This window comes from Chiloscyllium plagiosum, unplaced genomic scaffold (genome assembly GCF_037043375.1).
Source record: "Chiloscyllium plagiosum isolate Xiang-an unplaced genomic scaffold, Cpla_swu_hap1 HiC_scaffold_138, whole genome shotgun sequence".
In the NCBI taxonomy this organism is placed as follows: Eukaryota; Metazoa; Chordata; class Chondrichthyes; order Orectolobiformes; family Hemiscylliidae; genus Chiloscyllium; species Chiloscyllium plagiosum.
In genome coordinates, this window is record NW_028270277.1 from 99,001 (window position 1) to 105,000 (window position 6,000).

The following is a 6,000-nucleotide window of genomic DNA, read 5'->3' on the forward strand; positions in this document are numbered from 1 at the left end:
GAGAGAGGGAGAGAGAGAGAGAGGAGATGTGAGAGAGAGAGAGGGAGTGAGAGAGAGAGGAGATGTGAGAGATAGCGAGAGAGAGAGAGAGAGAGGAGATGTGTGAGAGAGAGGAGAGGGAGAGGAGGCATGAGAGAGAGAGGGATAGAGAGAGAGAGGAGATGTGAGAGAGAGAGGGAGAGATAGAGCGAGGAGATGTGAGAGAGAGAGGGAGAGAGAGAGAGGAGGTGTGAGAGACAGAGGGAGAGAGAGAGAGAGGAGGTTGAGAGACAGAGGGAGAGAGAGAGAGGAGGTGTGAGAGACAGAGGGAGAGAGAGAGAGGAGGTGTGAGAGACAGAGGGAGAGAGAGAGAGAGAGAGGAGGTGTGAGAGACAGAGGGAGTGAGAGAGAGAGAGGAGGTGTGAGAGACAGAGGGAGAGAGAGAGAGAGAGGAGGTGTGAGAGACAGAGGGAGAGAGAGAGAGAGAGGAGGTGTGAGAGACAGAGGGAGAGAGAGAGAGAGAGAGAGGAGGTGTGAGAGAGAGAGGGAGAGAGAGAGAGGAGGTGTGAGAGACAGAGGGAGAAAGAGAGAGAGAGAGAGATGTGAGAGACAGAGGGAGAGAGAGAGAGAGGAGATGTGAGAGACAGAGGGAGAGAGAGAGAGAGGAGGTGTGAGAGACAGAGGGAGAGAGAGAGAGGAGATGTGTGAGAGAGAGGGAGAGAGAGAGAGAGGAGATGTGAGAGAGAGAGAGGGAGTGAGAGAGAGAGGAGATGTGAGAGATAGCGAGAGAGAGAGAGAGAGAGGAGATGTGTGAGAGAGAGGAGAGGGAGAGGAGGCATGAGAGAGAGAGGGATAGAGAGAGAGAGGAGATGTGAGAGAGAGAGGGAGAGATAGAGCGAGGAGATGTGAGAGAGAGAGGGAGAGAGAGAGAGGAGGTGTGAGAGACAGAGGGAGAGAGAGAGAGAGGAGGATGAGAGACAGAGGGAGAGAGAGAGAGGAGGTGTGAGAGACAGAGGGAGAGAGAGAGAGGAGGTGTGAGAGACAGAGGGAGAGAGAGAAAGAGAGAAGAGATGTGAGAGACAGAGGGAGAGAGAGAGGAGGTGTGAGAGACAGAGGGAGAGAGAGTGAGAGAGGAGATGTGAGAGACAGAGGGAGAGAGAGAGAGAGAGGAGGTGTGAGAGACAGAGGGAGAGAGAGAGAGGAGATGTGAGAGACAGAGGGAGAGAGAGAGAGAGAGAGAGGAGGTGTGAGAGACAGAGGGAGAGAGAGAGAGGAGATGTGAGAGACAGAGGGAGAGAGAGAGAGAGAGGAGATGTGTGAGAGAGAGGGAGAGAGAGAGAGGAGGTGTGAGAGAGAGAGGGAGTGAGAGAGAGAGGAGATGTGAGAGAGAGGGAGAGAGAGAGAGAGAGGAGATGTGAGAGAGAGAGGGATAGAGAGAGAGGAGGTGTGAGAGACAGAGGGAGAGAGAGAGAGGAGGTGTGAGAGACAGAGGGAGGGAGAGAGAGAGAGAGGAGGTGTGAGAGACAGAGGGAGAGAGAGAGAGGAGATGTGAGAGACAGAGGGAGAGAGAGAGAGATGAGGTGTGAGAGACAGAGGGAGAGAGAGAGAGAGAGGAGGTGTGAGAGACAGAGGGAGAGAGAGAGAGAGAGGAGGTGTGAGAGACAGAGGGAGAGAGAGAGAGAGAGAGAGGAGGTGTGAGAGAGAGAGGGAGAGAGAGAGAGGAGGTGTGAGAGACAGAGGGAGAAAGAGAGAGAGAGAGAGATGTGAGAGACAGAGGGAGAGAGAGAGAGAGGAGATGTGAGAGACAGAGGGAGAGAGAGAGAGAGAGGAGGTGTGAGAGACAGAGGGAGAGAGAGAGAGGAGATGTGTGAGAGAGAGGGAGAGAGAGAGAGAGGAGATGTGAGAGAGAGAGAGGGAGTGAGAGAGAGAGGAGATGTGAGAGATAGCGAGAGAGAGAGAGAGAGAGGAGATGTGTGAGAGAGAGGAGAGGGAGAGGAGGCATGAGAGAGAGAGGGATAGAGAGAGAGAGGAGATGTGAGAGAGAGAGGGAGAGATAGAGCGAGGAGATGTGAGAGAGAGAGGGAGAGAGAGAGAGGAGGTGTGAGAGACAGAGGGAGAGAGAGAGAGAGGAGGTTGAGAGACAGAGGGAGAGAGAGAGAGGAGGTGTGAGAGACAGAGGGAGAGAGAGAGAGGAGGTGTGAGAGACAGAGGGAGAGAGAGAGAGAGAGAGGAGGTGTGAGAGACAGAGGGAGTGAGAGAGAGAGAGGAGGTGTGAGAGACAGAGGGAGAGAGAGAGAGAGAGGAGGTGTGAGAGACAGAGGGAGAGAGAGAGAGAGAGGAGGTGTGAGAGACAGAGGGAGAGAGAGAGAGAGAGAGAGGAGGTGTGAGAGAGAGAGGGAGAGAGAGAGAGGAGGTGTGAGAGACAGAGGGAGAAAGAGAGAGAGAGAGAGATGTGAGAGACAGAGGGAGAGAGAGAGAGAGGAGATGTGAGAGACAGAGGGAGAGAGAGAGAGAGGAGGTGTGAGAGACAGAGGGAGAGAGAGAGAGGAGATGTGTGAGAGAGAGGGAGAGAGAGAGAGAGGAGATGTGAGAGAGAGAGAGGGAGTGAGAGAGAGAGGAGATGTGAGAGATAGCGAGAGAGAGAGAGAGAGAGGAGATGTGTGAGAGAGAGGAGAGGGAGAGGAGGCATGAGAGAGAGAGGGATAGAGAGAGAGAGGAGATGTGAGAGAGAGAGGGAGAGATAGAGCGAGGAGATGTGAGAGAGAGAGGGAGAGAGAGAGAGGAGGTGTGAGAGACAGAGGGAGAGAGAGAGAGAGGAGGTTGAGAGACAGAGGGAGAGAGAGAGAGGAGGTGTGAGAGACAGAGGGAGAGAGAGAGAGGAGGTGTGAGAGACAGAGGGAGAGAGAGAAAGAGAGAAGAGATGTGAGAGACAGAGGGAGAGAGAGAGGAGGTGTGAGAGACAGAGGGAGAGAGAGTGAGAGAGGAGATGTGAGAGACAGAGGGAGAGAGAGAGAGAGAGGAGGTGTGAGAGACAGAGGGAGAGAGAGAGAGGAGATGTGAGAGACAGAGGGAGAGAGAGAGAGAGAGAGAGGAGGTGTGAGAGACAGAGGGAGAGAGAGAGAGGAGATGTGAGAGACAGAGGGAGAGAGAGAGAGAGAGGAGATGTGTGAGAGAGAGGGAGAGAGAGAGAGGAGGTGTGAGAGAGAGAGGGAGTGAGAGAGAGAGGAGATGTGAGAGAGAGGGAGAGAGAGAGAGAGAGGAGATGTGAGAGAGAGAGGGATAGAGAGAGAGGAGGTGTGAGAGACAGAGGGAGAGAGAGAGAGGAGGTGTGAGAGACAGAGGGAGGGAGAGAGAGAGAGAGGAGGTGTGAGAGACAGAGGGAGAGAGAGAGAGGAGATGTGAGAGACAGAGGGAGAGAGAGAGAGATGAGGTGTGAGAGACAGAGGGAGAGAGAGAGAGAGAGAGATGTGTGAGAGAGAGGGAGAGAGAGAGGAGGTGTGAGAGACAGAGGGAGAAAGAGAGAGAGAGAGAGAGATGTGAGAGACAGAGGGAGAGAGAGAGAGAGAGAGAGGAGGTGTGAGAGACAGAGGGAGAGAGAGAGAGAGGAGATGTGAGAGACAGAGGGAGAGAGAGAGAGAGAGAGGAGATGTGTGAGAGAGAGGGAGAGAGAGAGAGGAAGTGTGAGAGAGAGAGGGAGTGAGAGAGAGAGGAGATGTGAGAGAGAGAGGGAGAGAGAGAGAGGAGGTGTGACAGACAGAGGGTGAGAGAGAGAGAGAGGAGATGTGTGTGAGAGAGAGGGAGAGAGAGAGAGAGAGAGAGGAGAAGTGAGAGAGAGGGATAGTGAGAGAGGAGGTGTGAGAGACAGAGAGAGAGAGGAAGTGTGAGAGAGAGAGGGAGTGAGAGAGAGAAAGGAGATGTGAGAGAGAGAGGGAGAGAGAGAGAGAGGAGATGTGAGAGAGAGAGAGGGAGAGAGAGAGAGAGGAGATGTGAGAGATAGGGAGAGAGAGAGAGAGAGAGAGAGGAGATGTGTGAGAGAGAGGAGAGGGAGAGGAGGTATGAGAGAGAGAGGGATAGAGAGAGAGAGAGGAGATGTGAGAGAGAGAGGGAGAGATAGAGCGAGGAGATGTGAGAGAGAGAGGGAGAGAGAGAGAGGAGGTGTGAGAGACAGAGGGAGAGAGAGAGAGAAGAGGTGTGAGAGACAGAGGGAGAGAGAGAGAGGAGGTGTGAGAGACAGAGGGAGAGAGAGAAAGAGAGAAGAGATGTGAGAGACAGAGGGAGAGAGAGAGAGGAGGTGTGAGAGACAGAAGGAGAGAGAGAAAGAGAGAGAGGAGATGTGAGAGACAGAGGGAGAGAGAGAGAGAGAGAGAGGAGGTGTGAGAGACAGAGGGAGAGAGAGAGAGGAGATGTGAGAGACAGAGGGAGAGAGAGAGAGAGAGGAGATGTGTGAGAGAGAGGGAGAGAGAGAGGAGGTATGAGAGAGAGAGGGAGTGAGAGAGAGAGGAGATGTGAGAGAGAGGGAGAGAGAGAGAGAGAAGATGTGAGAGAGAGAGGGATAGAGAGAGGAGATGTGAGAGAGAGAGGGAGAGAGAGAGAGAGGAGGTGTGAGAGACAGAGGGAGAGAGAGAGAGAGAGAGGAGGTGTGAGAGACAGAGGGAGAGAGAGAGAGGAGATGTGAGAGACAGAGGGAGAGAGAGAGAGAGAGAGGAGGTGTGAGAGACAGAGGGAGAGAGAGAGAGAGGAGGTGTGAGAGACAGAGGGAGAGAGAGAGGAGGTGTGAGAGACAGAGGGAGAGAGAGAGAGGAGATGTGTGAGAGAGAGGGAGAGAGAGAGGAGGTGTGAGAGAGAGAGGGAGAGAGAGAGAGAGGGGAGATATGAGAGAGAGAGAGGGAGAGAGAGAGAGAAGAGATGTGAGACACAGAGGGAGAGAGAGAGAGGAGGTGTGAGAGACAGAGGGAGAGAGAGAGGAGGTGTGAGAGACAGAGGGAGAGAGAGAGGAGATGTGAGAGACAGAGGGAGAGAGAGAGAGAGAGAGAGGTGATGTGTGAGAGAGAGGGAGTGAGAGAGGAGGTGTGAGAGACAGAGGGAGAGAGAGAGAGAGAGGAGATGTGAGAGACAGAGGGAGAGAGACAGAGGGAGGGAGAGAGAGAGAGAGGAGGTGTGAGAGACAGAGGGAGAGAGAGAGAGGAGATGTGAGAGACAGAGGGAGAGAGAGAGAGAGGAGGTGTGAGAGACAGAGAGAGAAAGAGAGAGAGAGAGAGATGTGAGAGACAGAGGGAGAGAGAGAGAGAGAGGAGGTGTGAGAGACAGAGGGAGAGAGAGAGAGAGAGAGAGGAGATGTGAGAGACAGAGGGAGAGAGAGAGAGAGAGGAGGTGTGAGAGACAGAGGGAGAGAGAGAGAGAGAGAGGAGGTGTGAGAGACAGAGGGAGAGAGAGAGAGGAGATGTGAGAGACAGAGGGAGAGAGAGAGTGAGGAGATGTGTGAGAGAGAGGGAGAGAGAGAGAGGAGGTGTGAGAGAGAGAGGGAGTGAGAGAGAGAGGAGATGTGAGAGAGAGGGAGAGAGAGAGAGAGAGGAGATGTGAGAGAGAGAGGGATAGAGAGAGAGGAGGTGTGAGAGACAGAGGGAGAGAGAGAGAGGAGGTGTGAGAGACAGAGGGAGGGAGAGAGAGAGAGAGGAGATGTGTGAGAGAGAGGGAGAGAGAGAGGAGGTGTGAGAGACAGAGGGAGAAAGAGAGAGAGAGAGATGTGAGAGACAGAGGGAGAGAGAGAGAGAGAGAGAGGAGGTGTGAGAGACAGAGGGAGAGAGAGAGAGAGAGGAGATGTGAGAGACAGAGGGAGAGAGAGAGAGAGAGAGGAGATGTGTGAGAGAGAGGGAGAGAGAGAGAGGAAGTGTGAGAGAGAGAGAGGGAGTGAGAGAGAGAGGAGATGTGAGAGAGAGAGGGAGAGAGAGAGAGGAGGTGTGAGAGACAGAGGGTGAGAGAGAGAGGAGATGTGTGAGAGAGAGGGAGAGAGAGAGAGAGAGA